General features: G+C 40.4%; 1 protein-coding gene and 1 long non-coding RNA gene across 3 annotated transcripts in view; one reads left to right on the top strand and one right to left on the bottom strand.

Annotated features, from left to right (window-relative positions):
- Positions 1-20,463, top strand: part of ADAMTS9 (ADAM metallopeptidase with thrombospondin type 1 motif 9) — a 161,698-nt gene that overhangs the window by 97,117 nt on the left and 44,118 nt on the right. The gene's annotated exons all lie outside the window — the stretch shown is intronic.
- Positions 608-20,076, bottom strand: LOC109461183 (uncharacterized). Its single transcript, XR_016021315.1, has 3 exons — positions 17,202-20,076; positions 3,998-16,866; positions 608-732 (listed from the first exon to the last, which is right to left on the bottom strand). It is a non-coding gene; the product is annotated as an uncharacterized LOC109461183 (long non-coding RNA).

Below are 20,463 nucleotides of genomic sequence, written 5' to 3'. Positions count from 1 at the left end.
GAAAGAAACTCCAAGTCGCTGTTCGCATGGCTTCCAGTCCCTAACCTGAAGCTGCTGTAAACAGCATTCAAGTACCCGTGTTATTAGTGCTGCCTCAACTCACTGCAGGTTTATACTCACGGGTGTGAAAAATATCCTCCAAAAATTCAGCCTTTTCTGTCCTCTTTTTGATGTGTCCTTGCACTTTTAGTGGGTAATGTTTCGTTTTTGAAATTGGTGCTTACACTGATGCGCCTGTCAGTCGGCTCCTGCAGCCAGTCCCAGGAGCAGGCTCAACAGTGAATGCACACGTCCCCTCACACGTCGCCTGCCTAGAGGGATACATTGGGAAGACAGCTCTGTACTGTCAAACCGCAGCAGAAAGTAGGGTAAAAATCCGTGGCGTTCTAGATTAAGCTGATTCATCAAGATAGGCAAAGTGGAGAAGGTTGCTAGGCGAGTGACGTCAGCGATCCAAGGAGGTCCTATGGCATTCCTTTTTCTCATTGTTCCCGAGTATCTGCTAGCTGATCATCTTGGAGACTGTGGTTCTTCTTAGGTGAAATCGCTCATTTGTGTTTTTCATGACAAACCTAAAAGCGTTCTCTGAGCCTTGCTTTAGGTGCTTTGGAATAATGCTTGTCCAACCGAATAATGAGAATTTATGATTTCACGAAAGAACTGTGCTTTTATTTCTGTCTGGCTAACTTATGAATTTTGTCTACCTCATTTTCATATTAAAGTTTGCAGCTCCTGTAGGTAGAAAGAGAAAATGTTTGACATCGTTATTTTATCACCTCACTGCATTTCTCTCTGGCAAAAATAAAGATTGTAAATATCACTACCATATTTTCTGAATGCAGTTTTGAGCAGCCAAGCCTAGCATTATCTGAATAGTTTGAGCAATACAGATTTCTATGTGTTTATATAATAAAGCATAATTTATTTTTCCATGTTATTTAATTTTATATACAATGTTTATAAATCAGTGTTTATCAGCAGACTGTAAAGTCAAATAGGCTGTGAACTAGAAATGCACATGTATGTTTCTTTTGGTTTTAAAAGTATACATTTTCATTTTGTATATTCCCTCTAACCTGTACCATCCCTTTCCCAAATCTGAGTAGCGAAATGGCAAGTTTTATGGATAGTTTAAAATATGTATTCTAAAGGGATACTTCTAAAAATATATTCTGAATTGGAAATGGTGCTTAGTGACATAAACAAAAATATATGAGGCATAACATTTTGTTGTTTCTTTTTTCTTTTCTAATATTGTTGTCCTGATTCACTGAGTCTCAACTATGAAATATGAATGCTCCATTTATTGAATTTGTAGGTAATGATAAAACATAGCCAGAAGACAAAACAAGTGATTAGAAAAAATGGTTCTGCACATGTAAGCGGAGCTAGGTATGGAAAAAGCTAACCTAAAAGTGCGTAAATTTGATCATACCTTATTCTCTGTGTTCAGATAACTGTAAAAGACTTATATATGTCAATTCTGTCATTTGCTCACATGTAATACATTTCAGAAAGCATTTCTTATTAAAGAAAAATAAAGAAAATACTGTAACCACAAACTTGGAAGTTTTAAGAGAGGCTGCACTTGTCAAAAAATTATAAATCATGAAAATGGCCCCAGACGCCTATTGGTTCCACATTCCCCTCCTAACCCTCCATTTTGCATTATAATTTATTATGGTAATTGAAGATGACAGGACCAAAATTAGGGAGTCCATATATGAGTTTGACATTTTTATAAGGTGCTGAATAAGGTGAGAATAATAACTTCTCCAAAGCAGATGATGATAGTTAACTTTTACTGAGTATTTACTATGTACCAAGCCAAATTAAACAAATATACATCACATTTAGCCCCCATGTTACCCTGTGAGGGAGGTGTTATCGTATATCTGTTTGACTATGAGATAATCTACTTTAGTGATCAGACTTCAGTGTTACAATACTCACTATACTAGTCCTTCTTATTTTGGTAGAAATAAACAGCCCATGTACGTAATGAAGTTTTTAAACTCTTGTTTATATTAAATAAAGGGTACGCCTAACACCCAAACTGCATCAAACCTCAATATTATTGATGTACTATCGACCCTGTCTATTTGACTCCAATAACAGCAAATCTAAATCGATTACTATTATTGGTATATTCCCAAAACCAGTAGTTAATGAACGCTTTAAACAACCGACTATGATTAGGGAATGGCAAAACACATCGCTCTTTCATTTTAAAGATATCGTATTAGCTAGATTAGGAGGGTGATAGAAAGATTTTGACCATAAGGAATATCACATTAAATGCATATGCGTTTTTAATAAGTATAAGAAGTTTTACTAACTAACAAACACACATCTTAAACATAAGTAGGGCCTTTTCAAAAAGAAATAAGAAACACATTATTTTGTTCTATCAATATGGAGTATAAAAAATAAAATAGTTTTTTAAATCAAAGCATTACAACATGAAATTTCTATATTTACCTGAATCTAGTGTAGATTAAGACTCTATAAACCATTAGTCTGAAATGTGTTCAAAATAAGCAAAACACTGGCCGGCATCTATTTTACTGGACATACACTTAGCTGGCCTTTTTTTTTCTAGGATTTTCTAGGATTTCTAGGATAATTGTGTGCCTGTCAGAGACTCTGCCCCTGCTTTGCGACAGCTGATACTTCAGTTTTCAGCAGTCCAAAGTTTGGGGGGTGGGGTTGGAGGGTTATTAGACCCAGAGGAGGAATGTACATCCGCGTGCTCAATCACGTCAGAGAATTGTCTGCTGGAATGGAAAGGGTTGGAAACTACAGAATGTGGAGTGGGAGGTCGGGGTTGCATCCTAGTCTAACTGGCTGGCAGGGAATCCTGACTAGTAAACATAGTCGAGGAAGATTTATTTTATGAAGAGGGAGGAAAAACTCTGGGTCATTCCTTTGAAAAAAAAAAAAAAAATCATTCAGTTTTCAGCAAGCACTTTTTTTATGTGCCTACTGTGAGCCAGGCACTGTTCTAGGTGCTAAGGCCATAGCAATGAACAAGTCAGAGCTATTCACTCTAATGGAGAAAGAGAAATTTTGGTATTAAAGTCATAAAACTACATACATAATTAAAGACTGACACTTGTTTTTTTCTGGCAGCCTCAACACAATCATTCTATTCTATATAGAATACCATGGAGATATATATATATATATGATCTTTGTTTAATAAATCTCTCGATCCTGTCTTTCCTTTTATATGTTCAATTGCCTGATCAGTTTCAGGGATAAATGCTCTCTGGCTGATGGCATGGAACCTTTAAAAACCTCCTGGCAGAGAACAGGCTTCGATTCCCTTTTACATTAGAACCCATACATGAGTTCAGTGGTCTCAAAGCAAGGAGAAGTGGAAGGCCTGGCTTCCTGCCTCTCCCTGCCTGAGTGCTCAGCTCCCACACAAGTGTGGGAAGTTGTGGCCAAGAACAAATTTCCCGTTTGTTATTTAATGGGTACCAATAAAAAGATCTGGAATGTGTGGATTGCCACACCCCCATCTTTGCTTCTTGTTGTTGTTGTTTTCTCTAAACTGGGATCCATTTCATGGATGGTTTTAATGACCACAGTTTCCCTTTCCAGAAATTCATAAAATGAAACTTTGGCAGAGCCAAGAAAACAGTGTGAAAGAAGTTGTACAGAAGATAATAAATATAAGCTGAACCTACAGAGCCATCACTATTAGCCAGACCTGCATCCCCTTTTCTTCTATTAGAAAGATGTCATGCCTTGGCCAACACAGCCCAGTAACTTTCTACAATGATCTGGAAGCCACATATGGCTAATATTGAGCACTTGAAATGTGTCTAAGTTCAACAGGGAAGTGCATTTTGAATTGTATTTAATGTTGCTTATTCTAAATTCAAAGAGCTACCTGTGGCTGGTGGCTACCACATTAGACAAGGCAACGTCAGGCAACAGTGCGTCTTTAGCAATTAATAATAACTAGCAAAGGAGTTAATAAACTTACAAAAATACATTGGAGAGAAAAACGCTGTATCAGCATGTAAGGGGTCTCTGCGTAGGGTGCCCTTGGGTGCAATGAGTGGCATTCTCTTGCCTTTCTTCTGTTTTGTGCCTTTGTTCTGGAACTCTTCAGCGGGTGTTCCCTGACAGCTGGGCATTAGAAAAAACAGAGGACAGTAAAACGAGAGGCTATCAGAACCAGCTGTCTTGAGAGTAGTAACTCCAGGGCCTCAGTGTAAAAGCAGCTGTTAAAACAAATGCTCCTCTTGTGTACTTCAGAGTTCAAGTTCATCGTGGCAGTAAGTTCAGTTAAGGAGAAAGAATGTTTATGTGTTCAGTGGGCTGAAAGGGCAAAGCTTGATTGATGCTTTTTAGGAGAAGGCAAAAATGGAAAACACCAGGTAGCCACCTTGCAGAAGCTTGAATGCCAAGGGATCTTTCCTTTTTTTTTTTTTTAAATGTTGTTTCATGGTTCAGTGCTGTTCAAGCTTCTCTTTGTTTTTAATTAATTTTTTTTTATTGGGGAAGGGGTACAGGACTTTATTGGGGAACAGTGTAGGACTTTTTTCCAAGTCAAGTTGTTGTCCTTTCAGTCTTAGTTGTGGAGGGCGCAGCTCAGCTCCAGGTCCAGTTGCCATTGCTAGTTGCAGGGGGCGCAGCCCACCATCCCTTGCGGGAGTCGAACCGGCAACCTTGTGGTTCAGAGGACACGCTCCAACCAACTGAGCCATCGGGGAGGCAGCTCAGCTCAAGGTGCCCTGTTCAATTTTAGTTGCAGGGGGCAGAGCCCCCCATCCCTTGCGGGACTCGAGGAATTGAACTGGCAACCTTGTGGTTGAGAGCCCACTGGCCCATGAGGGAATTGAACCGGCAGCCTTTGGAGTTAGGAGCATGGACTGTAACCGCCTGAGCCATGGGGCTGGCCCATCTTTCCTTCTTTGAAGGAAAAGTTTCAGGAAGGCAGCTTTTCACATTTACTGAGCCCAATAGGTGAAGGCTGAGCCTATTAGCTGTGCAGGGCTCTGTTTCAGATACACCTCAGAAGAAGCAGAGTCGAGGCAATGTCTCCTCCATCACTGTAATTGTCATCATTTAACTTTCCAAAACCTATACTCGACAGTGTTAAGAAAACCCTTATGGATTAATTCACTTAATGTCGCCCCCCCAAAAAAAATTAAAATGTATGCAACAACATTCACCGGAAATAGACCAATGATGTCATCAATTCTCTTTTCCAGTGACCAGATATAATTTGTTTGTTTGTTTGTTTGTTTTCCTTTAGGGCAATGTCCTGAATTAAACTATAAACCATTCAGGTAGTTTTATAGAAGCTCTTATAATTTATTATGCTTACTCTCAGGTTTTCTGTGCACTAAAAGGGGAAATAATTCAAATAATTCTCCCTGAGACACTGTCCTCTGAAATATCTCAGAAAGTGAGTGAAGAGATAGATTCAGCGATCCACAAAAGAGCTGTTTTCCTCTCCTTTAATTTTGCAGTGTATTTCCCTCCATGATTGTAGGGAAGGCTTTGGTTTTTTTAATTATAACAATCACCTTTTGAAGCATTCACTTTTTGCTAGGACTTAGGCAAAACAGTTCACCCATTATCTAATTTGATCCTCTCTACTTGATGAAGGTAGCACCATCAGAGAGTTTAACTAGCCAATTCTAGGTCACATTGCTGAGAAGTAGCCGAATCAGAATTGGAACCCAGGACTTTCTGACTTTCAAACCCCTGGTTGTTAACCAAGAGCTAGTCCCCTCATTTAACTGTTTGGTTGATGAAGTGGTGAAATGCAACCTCTATGGAAAGACGATGCCTACAATTTAAATTTTCTGTCTTCCCAGATTGTAACTACTTGAGATATTCTGGAACTATTGAGCCATTTACAAATTTTGCTCAGAGCTCTAAGGGGATGAATATGAGAAAACTGCTTCTCTTATAATTAAACCAAGTGGTAAACAGCAAAATATGGGCCTTCTAGAAGACTGTTCGGGGGGGGGGGGGAAGCATACAGTACCGATTAAGCGCACATTAGGTGATATTTTTGACATTTTAATATAGAAAAAGAAATACAATAACTTGAAGTAATAAATCTTAAGTGTTTTCTTTGTTCAGTAGATACATACTCCAGACGCTAGATTAGATGTTTTTAAAGCCAGTTTAGGGGATTTGCAGATGTTTGTGGTGATAAGGTTTGTAGTAGAATGTGGTATGTTGTTATGCTACCAGTGAACTATGAAAAATGAAATTAAAATTTATTAAAAAGTTATCTCACACTAATAACTCTCTGGTTGAAATAAAACAAATTAAATGCATTGAGAGATCTTCCAAACTATTTCTTGAGCTAAAACTAAGCTATAGGAGTTGAACTCTTCTAATGGCAAAACTACGTCTTATTCCTTCCCATTGGTGGGACAGGCAGCTACTCTGATTCTGTCCTTGGTTCTCTTCCTTTATTCACCCTCAGTCTCCCACTAGTGCTGTATTCCTCAATCCCTGTGACAGGGAAATGACGAAACATGGTTCTGGTGTAAGAGCTGGGTAATATGATGGAAGGGAAAATGTAACAGGGAAAAAGAGTGAGTCTGATTCCTTTTCCTTAGCAGAGACAGGGGAAGAAATGTGGACATAGCTACCACGTTTCAAGTGAAAAACCTGTGCCCCAAACCATTTACTTAATTCTCCAAACCTTAATTTTCTTTGGGCTGAGGAGGTCCACTGTTCAAACTTGATGCATTATTCAACGTGGACATAATAAACGATACAGAAATGAATGAATGAATGAGCCTAGCTACTCAGGAGGTGAACTCCTTATCACATTGGCCTAGAAATGTGGAAATAAAAGGCAACTTGTAGGAAGGAATCATTTTTAAAAATACATAGGATTGGACAGTGGTGTTGTATCAAGAGTGATTTCCTGACTTGTAGAGTTGTGTGGTATTTATGTAGGAGAGTGTCATTGATGTGGGAAACTAGTATTTTGGAGATGATGAGACATTATGTCTGCAAATGCTCTCACATTGTTCAGAAAAAAACAAAATAATATTGGCATATATGTATGTATATAGGAAGAGAGGAAGGAGCAAGTGGTGAAATGTCGACAGCTGGTGAATCTGGATAAGAGAGTTCTTTGTGATGTTCCTGCAATTTTTCTTTAAGTTTGAAAATTTTCAAAGTATGTTACTTTTTTTAAATTTCTAAAAGAAACATAAATATGTTCAGAGTGTATATTTTACTTCAAAAGGAAGTGAAAAGTATATCTGGATTTATTTCAGAACTTTAAAAATTTTGACACGTTACAAAGCTGTTTTTAATCTCAGATTTGCACTGTAACGTCATAATAAAAATGGATACTCTAGCCAGAGCTCAGCATAAACAGAATCTTTCCTTGTTTCTTATTGGCTTTTTTCTCATGACTTTATCTTCTTGTCTCCTCCTCCCTTCCTGCCCCCACCCTCTTCGACCCATGCAACGAAAACGAAAGGCCTTTGGGAATGTTGTGTTTCTTGCTCCTCTTTTTCCCAGGGAAATCCGGACTTTCATTGCAAGTCTTGCCAGGAATCCCAGTAAATACTTGGCCATATGTAGACTCCCCCTTTTTTTTTTCTCCACTGCTCCCTTATCAAAACCCAGGTTCCTTTGAAAGGGAAAGAGTTTTTCCCAAAATTGTGTGCTGTTTGTTTTCCTTGCAATTAATAAAAAGGCCTCACCCAACCAACTCACCTGTTCTTGAATTTGCAATTCTTAATGAAATCATCATTCCCTTCTCGTTAGTTTTCTCTTAATCAGATGTGAAATACCCGGGAACCCCTTAGAACAGCTTGTCACAGACACAGCGTCGGGGAGGAAGTGCGTCCCGGAGAGCATGTTTGTTCATAGTAATCGGGATCTTCATTGCTGTGCGTGGGAGCTGACTTCACATTGTACATGTCATGTTCTCTGCAGACCAGGGCTTCCCAACCATGTTAGCGGAAGATCTTGACCTTGTAGGATTGATGTTCAACAGGCCCGTTACCCCTCCAGCTACAAAGAAGCTCTGTGTGCCCCGTCCCATCAAGTCAATTAAAATCAGTTTCGAGAGCTTGTTGAAAGACTTTCTGAAAACCTGGGGATAATTCAGTGGGTCTCAGTTGGGAGTGATTGTTACCCCCCAGTGGACAGTGGGCAATATCTGGAGACATTGTTGGTTGTCACAAGTGGGTTGGAGGTGCTACTGGCATCTAGTGAGTAGAAGCCGGGGATGTTGCTGAGCATCCTACAATACAGAGCATAGCCCCCAACAACAAAATGTTGACATAATGCCAAGGTTGAGAAACCCTGTGGAGACATCTGGTGGAGAGAGGGAGGACTCATAGTCAAAAGCCAAAGTTGAAGGCACAGTTGCAAACCCCATGGAATGACACTGGTTAGCTCAGAAAGCACTTCTCTCTGGAGAATTAAATTTTCCATAATATACTATGTGGGATCCTAGGAAGCCAGCAGGGTCAGTCAAAAGATTTGCAAGGATGAGCTAAAAGTTCAAGGTCTCAAAGTTGCCTCACCAGACTGTGAATCTGCAAACCAACAAGCAGTGTCACTCACTCTCTTTTTGGAGTGGGAAGGAAGAGTTGTAAGTGTGTGCAGATGTGCCCAGTGTGATCCATAGGCTGTCTGTGTGGCAACTTTGGCAGGAGTGACCAACTTTGGAAAGAAAGGCATAAATGAGAATGGGTATTTCTGAGAAAACCAGGGTTACTCCAACATTTGGATTGTTCTAATAGCACTGATTGTTCATATGTACATATTTCTTTTAAATTCATGTTTTAAACCAACAGTGCTTCCCTCATCCATAATAGAATTTGCACATATGTAATGGTCCAGCTATATCTAGGAATTGGTGTCACAGTTGAACATTTAAGTTTTTCTTTGGGGTACTTTTAAAAAGGATTAATCCTAGTTTGCATTTTATCTGTGGAGCAGCAGACCACATTTCTGATTAGGGACTTAGACAATAAATGGGTACAGAAAGTATTCCATGGATTGTAAATAAGTATGAAGCAGGGTTTCCCAACCTCAGTACTATTGACGTTTGGGACCAGATAATTCTTTGTTGTGGGGCTGGTCTGTGCATTGTACAATGTTTACCAGCATCCATAGCCTCTACCAACTGGATGCCAATAGCATATCTTCTTGGTTATGATAACCAAAAATGTATTCAGACATTGCCAAATGTCTCCTGGAGGGTAATATCACCACCACCACCACCACCCCATAGTTCTATGGATTTCTTACGGTGAAATTTTTCTTTTCATATTTTCATGGGTATTAGGTAGGTATAGTCTACAGCATTTCCCAAACATATTTGATACCAATCCATATTTTCTAAGTCAGAGAATCTTTGAGGTTATAAAATTGTTTCCTGCCTCCTCTCAGGGAAGATAAATCATTACATTGTAGAGATCACCAGGTTTTCACCATCAGTCATTTCCTCACCATTTGTTTTTTTTAAAACCCATCAGAGGAAGCCATACGTAGGTGATTCATTTTTCCAGATGTATGGTATTAATTTGGCTTTTCAATACATGAATTTCTGGGGAGGAAAGTTTCTGAAGTTCTACCTCTCCAAACCTCCCCTTTTCCATTTTGCAAATATTTCTTGCTTTGGCAGATGGTGAATGCTATATATTTAACTCCAAACCCCACACCATACAGAGACACACATATAGGCTCAGAATAGCAGAAAATAGGCTCAACTCTGAGATCAGTGGGTGAGAGAACATTTTAGATGATGCATCTCCTAGCCCTAGAAGGAAAATCAATTTTAATTCTTCTTCAAAAAGGTCACTAACGATGGCCATAAACACTAGTAGTGATTCCAGCGCATTGAGATCGGAGAAGAAATCTATCAGTAGAGGAAAGACAAGCAAAATGAACCCAAGACACTGTCATCAACCTCAGACGTTTTATGGTAGGACCTAAATTCTAATGAAATGTGGGAATTTTCCCACAATGTTTGAACTTTCTTTGATGGAAGACCACAGGAATTTCTATTAAAAGAAGACACGCAGACTGGTGACCAGTGTAGAAGAGGTCTTGGTTGTCCCTCAGGCAAGTGGGTACCACCTTAGAATTAACTGGAATCTTAGATTACCAATGGACTATGTAAAAAGCCCTTTAAAATGAGAAATTGAATTTTGCCTTTTACATAGCTATAACCTTACCAGTGATTCTAGGCTATAAATTGGGCACATGCCAATCTTCCCTAAAGAAACGAGAAGACAGAGCCCCGACTGAAAATTCGCTTATCTAAATGAATGAGCTTCTCCACATCACAGTCACCAAATGATGACCAGTCTTACCTTGACTGATGGGGCACAAAAAGGTGCCCATCTGCAGTTGGCCAGATAGATTTGACCAGAAGTGGAAACATAATAACAAAGGTCCTCATTTACTGCGCATGTGCTGTGAGCCAAGCCCAGGGCTAGGACTTTGCAGGCATTATTGCTAATCCTCATGTAATCCTTGCAAAATGGACCTTATTTATGCACGTAGGAAATCGGAGCTGCAGGAAGGCTACGCAAGTTTCCCCACATCTTATAACCAGTAATTCTTGGATCCAGACCTGACTGACTCTCAAGCCCCATGCTTTCCCACTTCCTTTCCAGTAAGGCTTTCAAAACTTCCAGAAGTACTGATTTTGATATGTGACCCATGAAAGAAACAATCTCTGGCCCAAGTGGAAACCAGTTTAGTGCTCTTCTGCATTTTTAAAGCCAGAGAAGCTTAGTTCTCAGGATCTGAATGTTTCTCAGGGGTTTTGAGCCAGGTCCCTGGTTTTGTTTATTTTACTTATCAAAAGGGGAAGGTAGCTGAATATTTGCATTTTGAATAGAACAATTTTAACACTGCACTTGGTTTCAAGTGGTTTCTAAAGGAACTCAAAATTGAGCTTGGTCACCTAGCGTTCCCAGACCGGAGCTCTGAAAGGGTCAGCTTGCCCCCGACACTACAGCAACCTTGGATGGTGTGAATTGGTTCGTCTGGAAGGAAAGGTCTGCTGGGCTAAGAAAAATTGGTCTCTCTGGACATGCCCTGATCCTAATATTTGGGTAACAATTACCCACACTTAATAGAGAGGCTTGTGGTGGCTAGTTTGTCAAGAGTGTACAGGAGGGTGGCAATGATTCATTTCTAACAAATTCAGTCTACAGTTACAAAATCTCGGGCTTGATGTTGGTTTTGTACTCCTGGCTATCCTATACTATGAGGGCTTTTTTATAAATAAAAGGAAACTTAAAATCAGGATCAAACTTAGACACACTGTTTTGTAACAGGAGTGTAGTTTTTTGCTTTTAAATGTTTCCAGGCAAAATGGAAATGGATAATACCTGGCTTAGATAGAGACCATTCTTGTCCATCACCTTTCTTAGTAGTCTACTTAAAATCTGTATATCTACACTTTTTCACCTGGCAAAGGTACTATTCTAAGATGACACCTCCCAGGGGGAAAAACAACATTATGTGTCACTCAGGGTGTGTGGTGGTCTCAGTGGCTTAGAGCCTAACTTTCAATGTCAGTCTTGCCTTTGCAGGGCAGTATAGCATTCTGAGTTCCCAGCTTCTGCCTCTTACTATCTTATATCACATTCTCGGGTAAGCTTCCTCTTAGATGTTTCCTGTGAAGTATCTAGTTCTGTAACTATGAATTAAATATTAAACCACAAGAGTACTTAGCCAGTTTTGGACTGAATCGACGCAGGAGATAGGAGAGAGCAATAGTTATTTATTTGGTCTGTACAGTGAACTGAGCATGGTGAAGAATGTTTACTTAATCCTTAAAAATTCTTGTGAGATAAATGGCTCTAGATTCTATTAGATGCTATTCATTCACTGATTCATGCATTCCTTTGTATATTCTGTAAGTGTCTGAGTGTGTTCTATAAACCACATACGGTTCTAGCCAGTGGGGATATAGCAGTGAACACAACACACAAAAATCCTTGAACTCATTGAGCTTACGTTCTAGGGGGGATTGGAGAGATAACCTACAAATAACAAACAAAACAAAACAAGAAAGGGTAAACTGTATATTGTGAAAGAAAGTCGTTAGTCACATAGATAAGAATAAATTAGAGAAGAAGGTAGAAAATAGCAAGGAAGAAGAGGTAGGGACTGTAATTTTGAGGTCAGGCAAGTCTCCATTCAGAAGGTGATGTTTGAGCAGAGATTTGGGGAAATACAAACACAATCCATGTAGATATCCAGGAGAAAAATATTCCAGGTTAAGACCCAGAGACAGGAGTACACCAGGCATATCTTAGTGATAGCAAGGAAGCCAGTATGGCTGGGATAGAGGGTGTAGGGGTGAGATATGAAATTACAGGTCAAGTTGAGGGAAAGAACACGGAGATCATAAAAGGGGGAGAGGAAAGGAGGGTTAGACCACCGGAGAGAATTTTGCTTACACTCAGTGAGGTGGGAAGCCATTGAGGGGAGAGGGAGATTGAGTAGGATCATGAGTTTGTTCTAAAAGAATGATTCTGGCTTCTGAATTTACAAGAAGCTACAGGAGGAACAAAGAAAGGAAGCCATTGCAGTAACTTAGATGAGAGAAGACAGTGGCTCAGATGAGAATGTCCACAATGGAATGTAGTGGAATTCCAGTACTGAAGGCTGAGATGAGAGTTTGGATATGGGGTACAAGAGCAAGGGAGGAGTTAGAATGACTCCAAGCACAGTGCACTGGGTAAGGGGGAGGATGCAGCTTCTACTGATTGATATGAGGTAGACCACAGGAAGAAGAGCTGCGAAGGAAGATTAGGACTTCTGTTTTGGATGTACTGAGTTTGAGATGCTTATTAACCATCATTGCGTACATCACATTGAACAAAATTGGAAAGAGATGCTTGCCATGGTTAAGCATGTTGCGTAAGATCACAAAGGAAGAGACAGTACTAGTCAAATCAGGCCTGATTGATTTCAAAACCTCGTTCATAACTATTCCCCTCTTCTACCCTCAACCTTTGGATTTCCATTTGAATAAAACTTCAGTTAGTGTAAGAATAATGTAGATTCACAGAAAACCATCAAACATTATTTTAGCTTCTTTTAATGCCAGGTCTTCTATATTGTGAACCATTTACACTTTAGCTGGTTTTTATTTCTTCTAGTCTCATCCTTTCAGAGTGGTACTTTTGAGCCATTTCTTTACCAAAAGGTAAACAAGAAAAAGAGACAAGAAAAGCCACAAAGGCCTTGAATAGTGCATGTTGGCAGCGACTTGGTCCTGTCTGAACTCCTGATAGAGCTATGCAGAGTTGGAGGCTAAGCATCTAATTCAATAATGGTTAAAATGACCTTTTCCCCTTGTGCGGAGATATATTTCTCTGGATACAAACTCAGATATGTATGTACATCTCAGTTCTGGGGTGGCATTAATATCCACCCAGAAGCAAATTAATTATATGAACTACTTCCCCAAAACAGTTGTAAATTTTTCAGCGTAAAGATGTTTGACGTGTTGGCATGTAAAGATGTTCCTTTCATACCAAGTTGATGGAAGAAGGGCCAGACAGGCAGAAAAAGCAAGATTGGAAAATGCAATTAAGTGAACTTTGCCCTGGTGTCTTTTAAATGACTGACACACAGATTAGCTCTTTCGTAGGAGGAAACGGGTCAAGGGCATTGGTTAGATGAAAGTCCAGAGACAACCTGCTTGGATTATTTTTCTACATAAACATTTCCAAAGGTGATTTAAGCTTCTTGGGTCTGTTTTTGACTGCCTGTGACAATAGCAAAGTCGTGAGTGGATGTTCCTGAGCACTGTCACCTTCTGGCAGAATGACACATCCAGGTAGCCTTGAACCCTCCTGCCTGGCCTTTGGTCATGGGCCACCTTCAGAGTGCCAAGAAACTTTGGTCGCCATTCCCATCAGCCATAGCTTTTCCATCAATTACTTACTTAGACACTCCTTCACTCACCTTGGCAACAGCTGAGACTAAGGACAGTGGAACAAATAGCTCACTCACTACCCTCCGTGTCTTCCACTCCCCTCATAGATAAACCTGTGGCAAGCTCAGAGTGTAGATGCTTGCGCCATCTTTGCCTCTTTCCTGACAAACGCCAATATTATTATTCTGTTGAAGTAGGTTACAAATAATCATTGTGTGTATGTAGCCTTGAAAGGGGAAAGAAGTTGTATAAAAATAGTGTGGTTGGGAATGGGGAATGGGAGGGCATGTTAGGGGTAATGGACTGGTGATATAATATGCTTCAAATTCCTGGGGACACCACTGGATGTGCCACGATAGAATTCACCAGATGCTGCTTTTGCAGATTTTCTTGGTTTTTGTTTTCTGTCTTTATAGGTAGAAAAACTGTCATATTTATACTCGTGCAGAACAAAAAGAACCCCAGTTTGAGTTTCATAACTTGCATAGCTAATTTCATTTGCTGCTGTATTGAATGTTAAATTCATCCTTCCCCCACATGGAGTTGTTACATTATGAGGTACGGAGGGAACAGCAGGAGAGCCCTGTGCCTCATAATTCTTGGGAGTAATGAGAGGTGGTGGACATAAGCACCTCTCCCTGTCTCTCCTTATTGTTTGGCCCTGCCAGCTTCCTTAGGAGGCGTATGCAAGACCACCTACTCAGCTGTAGTGTTGACGACAGCCTTCAAGTGTGCGCCAAGAGTTGACGTGTGAATCTTAGTTCCTTTCTCTCACAGTCTTAGACCTTTGTAGCATTGCAAAGGCTGGGGGGGTGGGGGGGCAACGGGAATGGAAGGATGACCTAATGCCCCATCCGGCTAGGATGACCATGACTCCTGCATGTGCTTTCTTCCATGGTGTTCCCTGCCAATCTCATGCTTTCTCAGCTCGTTTTCATGGTAATAAGTGCCGTGGTGGTCCTGGACATAAACAGCCATCAGGCGGGCCTGTCAACACTGGCTTTTCCGCCTTGAAGTCACAGCCCTTGTTTCCTGGCAAAGCTTTCTCTCCTTCCTCCTAAGTGATTTTGGTTCCCTGATGTCCCCGTTCAGAGCCATTCTTGTGTTGGAGAAGCCGTATAAAAAATCCCCTAAATGTGTTCATACCTGCCAGTTAAGAGATGTTTTCTGACAAAGAACTGTGGTCACTCCCACAGCCAAGCTGAGCAGAGCAGGGAAGTGAGAAGATATGTATTCGGTAATGGGGATCACTGAGGTTGATTCTGTAGGACACTTAAGAAAAAAATATATTTAAAACATATGAGAAACATAAGTCGTTCTTGAAATAAGTACAAGCAGGAAAGGCTAGAGATGTGGCATTCAGATGTGGTGTCTTTCTTTTTCTTATTTGTCTTCCTGTCTTCTATGTTTAGAAGAGACCCTACTCATAAGTAATAATCTATAAGAGTGAAAAGGACACTGCCAAAAGAGAAGGAATTTTGAACATTTATGTCTGCTCTGTGCATTTCTCTGTGACTTTGGGAAGGAAAGCTCTTCACCATTCACATGGGTGAGATTCTGCCAGATTAAGTCCCTCCTTCCCCCAGCAAACTCCTGTGTTAGAATGCTAATCTTAGGTTCCATTAGTTAACATATATATATTTTTAAATACTCACCTTTTAAACCACAGGTTAGGAGATGCTCTGACAGACTCTACTGAATGGCAGTGGTGACGGTGGTGACAGTGCACATGTGTTGACCTTTATACTGTTAGACCGGATCACCAGGAACTGTCTGTGTGCATCTTCACCCACTGGGCACAGCTCTGCTGAGTATGGATAGTGCTGTCGTCCCCATTTCACAGCGAACAAAGCTGAGCTGAGCAAGGTTAAGTCGCTTGCCCCAAATGGCACCAGAGGAAAGTGGCAGCTGGCATTCAGCTTAGGTCTCTCTGACTTCAAAACCTGTGCCTTGAAATGCTATGTTTTAGAGCAACGTGAAGACAGGGGACTGTCATTTCCTGTGCAGGCCTCATGCACACCCACCCCTTGGAATTTGTTCTTGACTGGTACCTCGATACAAGAGCTTCTCTGTTCACTCTTGTTCCTATTGCTGTGTACATCTGTCAGAGCCAAAGGTGCAAAATCCATGGCTGCCTTGCTGCTCCCTGTCCATCGGGCTATCTCTTTATGAGCATCACTGACTTGGAACAGAAAGAATCGGGATGTCTCGTTAGCTGTGGTTCCCGAGCAACGCACACAGGACACTGGGCCCTGGCCACACATCCCCAGCGCGATGGGCGAGCACCGAGTAGTGTTCTGTGGTCGGTGCAGGAACCCAGTGTGTGCCTACACCGACTCCTTCCTTACTGTGTGGCTGAGAACACGCCGTGTCTCCTTTGCTCTAGCGTTGAAGTTGTAAAAGAAATAGAAGGACTGGGTAATCTTTGAGATGCTCTACACCTCAAATGCTTGAGATATTAGTCCTTGGTGAATTGGCCAGCCAAAATTTACAACCTGCAACCTTCCAATTATGAGCATGCAAAAAGTCATTCACCAGTGGATAGTCCCGACCCTTGGGTGCCAGCATTGCATCATTTCTGATAGCATACTTTCCAGATGAGGATTGACTTTATGCTTTGTTAAACAAAGTCAAAATGAGAAGAGCTTGTTGTTGTTACGAAAAGACGCAACTGAACATTTTTTAAATGAAGTGACATAGATGTCATTTTCGTATTTTATGGAATCAAAGGAAAAGGCCTTGAATAATAATTAGTAAGGTCTCCCGTCTCAAAACTGAACTTTGCCCACCAGTCTCACAGTCATGGTTAGCTACCCCAATTGTCACAAATCCTTAGGTCAGGAGAGTTTTGACTTAACTTGGTAATGGCATCTAGTATATTACCTTTCTGTTGACCTTTCAGTGCTTCCTTATTTCTATCCTGCTGTCGGCCAATCCTGTGGTGGGAAATACAGACTCGTTGATCAGCATCCTCTGTAGCACATTTTATATATACAGAATCTTGTGTATCTAGATCACTTGGAGACATGAGTCACCTAGATACACAGACCTGTGCCCGGACACTCTGCGGGGTGCTCCCCCTGGACCATCCGTTAAGCCACACGTATCAGGCGTCTGCTACAACTCAGGCAGTCCTGATTCACACTGTACCTGCCCGAGGGCATCCTCTAAGCCCCACCATCTTCCAGCCCCACTGAGCAGCTTCCTTCTAGCCTGAGCCTGTGTGCATCCCTGCTCCAGCCTCTCCTTATTCTTTCTGTGGAGTCCTTACCAGTTCCGGGGCAGCTCTCCATCTTCATTTGGATGTCCAAGTCCTCACCAGCCTCAGCAACTCTGGGGATCTCATTCTCTTTAGGTCTTCAGACCTTCTTTTCCAGGCAGACACACCAGGGTTGTTTGCTGGCTTCCTGATGACTGAGAAACCATGTCCCTCAATATAAGTGAAAGGATTGATGCCAGAAGGCCAGGGACAGCACACTGGACCTTAATCCACGCTGGATACATTGCATCCAGAGCTATTACTCAGGAGAGAACAAGCCCTCCCCCTCCACTGAAGTTATAAGCAGGCTGCCCATTCCTAGGGTTTCATTTCCCCCCAGAGGAGTTTAAATGTAAGGATTTCAAACTCTTAGAACTTACTTTGTGGAAAGGGTAAGGCAACATCTGAACAAAGCTCCAGTTTAAACATCCCCTTTGAACAGGTTCATAGAAACAAAAGCCTGAAAGCCCAGGCATTTGTGATGGACCTTGATGTTTCTAAATAACAAGCAGAGATTACATTGTTTGGGAGTCTTGCTTCAAGTTGGGGATAGAGAAATCATTCTCCAAAGAAAACAAGTCACAGTCCTATTGGCAAATTAGGAGGCCAATTCAGCTGCAGATTTAAGGAATTAAATATTCCCCAGAGCAAGAATCCTCGGATACACAGTCAATAAATAACATGTACAAGGTGATGCACCAAATTTAACTATTCTCTCAGTGACACATGCCGATGCAAAAGTCAGTGCCTGGGAAAGGACTGGAAATGATCAGATGGAAATTTCCCTCAGAATATAAGAGCTGACTAACACGTATTTATTTAGTTATCAAAATGGCACGTGTTTTATAAAGTCATAATAGACCCACTGATAAACCTGTTAGATATGAAAATTTCCATGAGCAGCTGTTTTTCTTCATTGCTAAGTTAGAAAGTGTAAAACAAAAAGTGTTTTTATCAGATTAGATATCTGGAGAATCTTCTAATCACTTTTGGATCTTAATAATTTTTGGCAGATAATATGTACAGTGAGTCACGCTGAACTGTATGGCATTTCTTTTTCCAAGTCAGTTCCATTCAAATCCCCAAATAAGAAAAATGCACATAAGAATGGGTAGGATGCAGCTAATTCAGATATTAAAAGATTTTGAAAGCATCATCATTAGAAAGTGTGTCATCCATCTTTATTTCACGGGCAATAAGATGCTGGTAGCATCTCAGAAGAATTACTATCAGTGATGTTGATGATTTAACTGTTCTCATTATGCTGTTACTGTTCCTGACAGACATCTATCTACTTGTGTTGAAGTCATGTGGGCAGAGGTGTATGTAAAGCCCAGTGGTTACACCATTTAGAAAGCTCCAATTGTTTCTGCTAATAGTACCTATCTCTGTGGTTATTGGGATGATTAAATGAGAATGCATATAAAGGCTTAGAGCAGTGCCTGGCGCAGAAGGAATGTGGGAAAGCTGTGCCCTTTCTAATTCTGCCTCTGAAGATTGCTGCCTACTTTTAGGTTATCTCTTCCGATGACCACTGCGCATAATTAAATCAGTATTTCTGTCAACTCCCTTTTTCCTCTCCTTATTCAGTTTATTTAGTTATTTAGTTAAATGAGACCATGTCTTACCGTGACTTAAAACTCTTCGGTGTTTCCCATTGCATGCAGGATAAAATTCCCTTATTCAGGGACAGCTTGTTTGGACTGTTTGTATATTGCAATGACTATCCCTAAGCATAGACTTGCTTTAAGGTCACCCATGTTCATCTGATTACTCTAAGAGAACTATGTCTGTATCTTCACACTAATCACACAAGTATTACCATCCATGATTCTAGATCCTTTAAGTTCAGCCTATTTTCTACAAATAAATATATCCTTGACTCCTAATGCTGTTTTCCCATCTCCATAAATGTCATTTATCAATCCAGTTGCCCAGACCAGAAACAAGGTATCATCCTTGCCTCTGCCTTCTCCCCTCCACCTCACAGCTGATCCATTGGGTACTATCACGTCTACCTCATATAAATAGGTCTTAAGTCCACCCCCCTGCCTACCCCAACACTCTGCATTCTCATCTAAGCCACCATCGCCTCTTGTCTGGACAAATGCAATAGCTTCCTGAGTGGTCTTCTTGTTTCCACTCACACTGTATTCCCATCCATTGTCCACTCAGCAGTCAAGGTAGAATTTTTGAAATGAAAATGAGACCATGTCTTACCCTGACTTAAAACTCTTCGGTGTTTCCCATTGCATGCAGGATAAAATCCAAATACAGTATTATGATCTATGAACTCTGCATGCTCTGGCCCCAGGGAATGTCTCAGGGAGCCCTCTTCCAAGCACTCCAGTCTGTTTCTTTCATCACACTCATCTTAGTTAATAAGCATATACTTTCTTTTGGCATCACATGATTAATGCTGGTCTTCTTCACTGGTCTATAACTTCATGAGGGCAGAGATTATTTTGGTTTTGTTCATCATTATATCCTCAACACTTTGTATAATTCTTGGAACTAAGTAGGTGCTCAATAAATGTTGGTTGAATAAACAAATAAACTCATCCCAGATTCTAATTGTACCTTATATTATTTTCTTGTTAAGGTAACATTTTTAAATATTAAAATTAGTTACTAATAATAGGGAACACCTGTGTACAAGTCATTAGATAACTAGTTTGCAGAGATAGTTCTAGGAAGTTCATCCTAAAAACCTTCTAGAATTATGTCCCAAAATCTTTATACGTCAAAACACTGTAGGTTGAATGATGGATATTTTGGTTCTGGTACAGGTATTGAAATTGGGCTCCTTCCTTCCACACTGTATACTCTATTAAGATTTCCAGAATAACTGCTCCAAATCATAATACTCATAAGATGAGAGCTCACATTAAACACCAATGTACCCGTCTCCTAAAGTAAAAAATTATATCCAAACCTGTTAGGATACATGTTTTAAAAATATCATCTACTATTGGAAACTTTATAATGGTTTGTGTTTACTAGAAAAGTATGTCTGGCACATTTATGAATGATATAACTTTGAGCATGCTTGGTTGGTAAGAGTGGTTGGATTGATACCAGGCTACATGTTTTACATGGCGCTATTTATCTATTAGGCATAAAAGGGCACTTTAGTAATTTAAGTTAACAAAATCACAAAGTTAGTGGGGGATATAAGAAATATCAAATAGAAGGAAATGACATTTGAAATCTATTTTCGTTGCATTTTCACATTTTGTTCTTCATTCTTAAACTCATTTCCCTCTAAAAAGCA

This window comes from Rhinolophus sinicus, chromosome 5 (genome assembly GCF_057876585.1).
Source record: "Rhinolophus sinicus isolate RSI-liver-muscle chromosome 5, RSI-T2T, whole genome shotgun sequence".
NCBI lineage: Eukaryota > Metazoa > Chordata > Mammalia > Chiroptera > Rhinolophidae > Rhinolophus > Rhinolophus sinicus.
The sequence above is the reverse complement of the archived record's forward strand: the minus strand, read 5'-3'. Positions and strand labels throughout refer to the sequence as shown.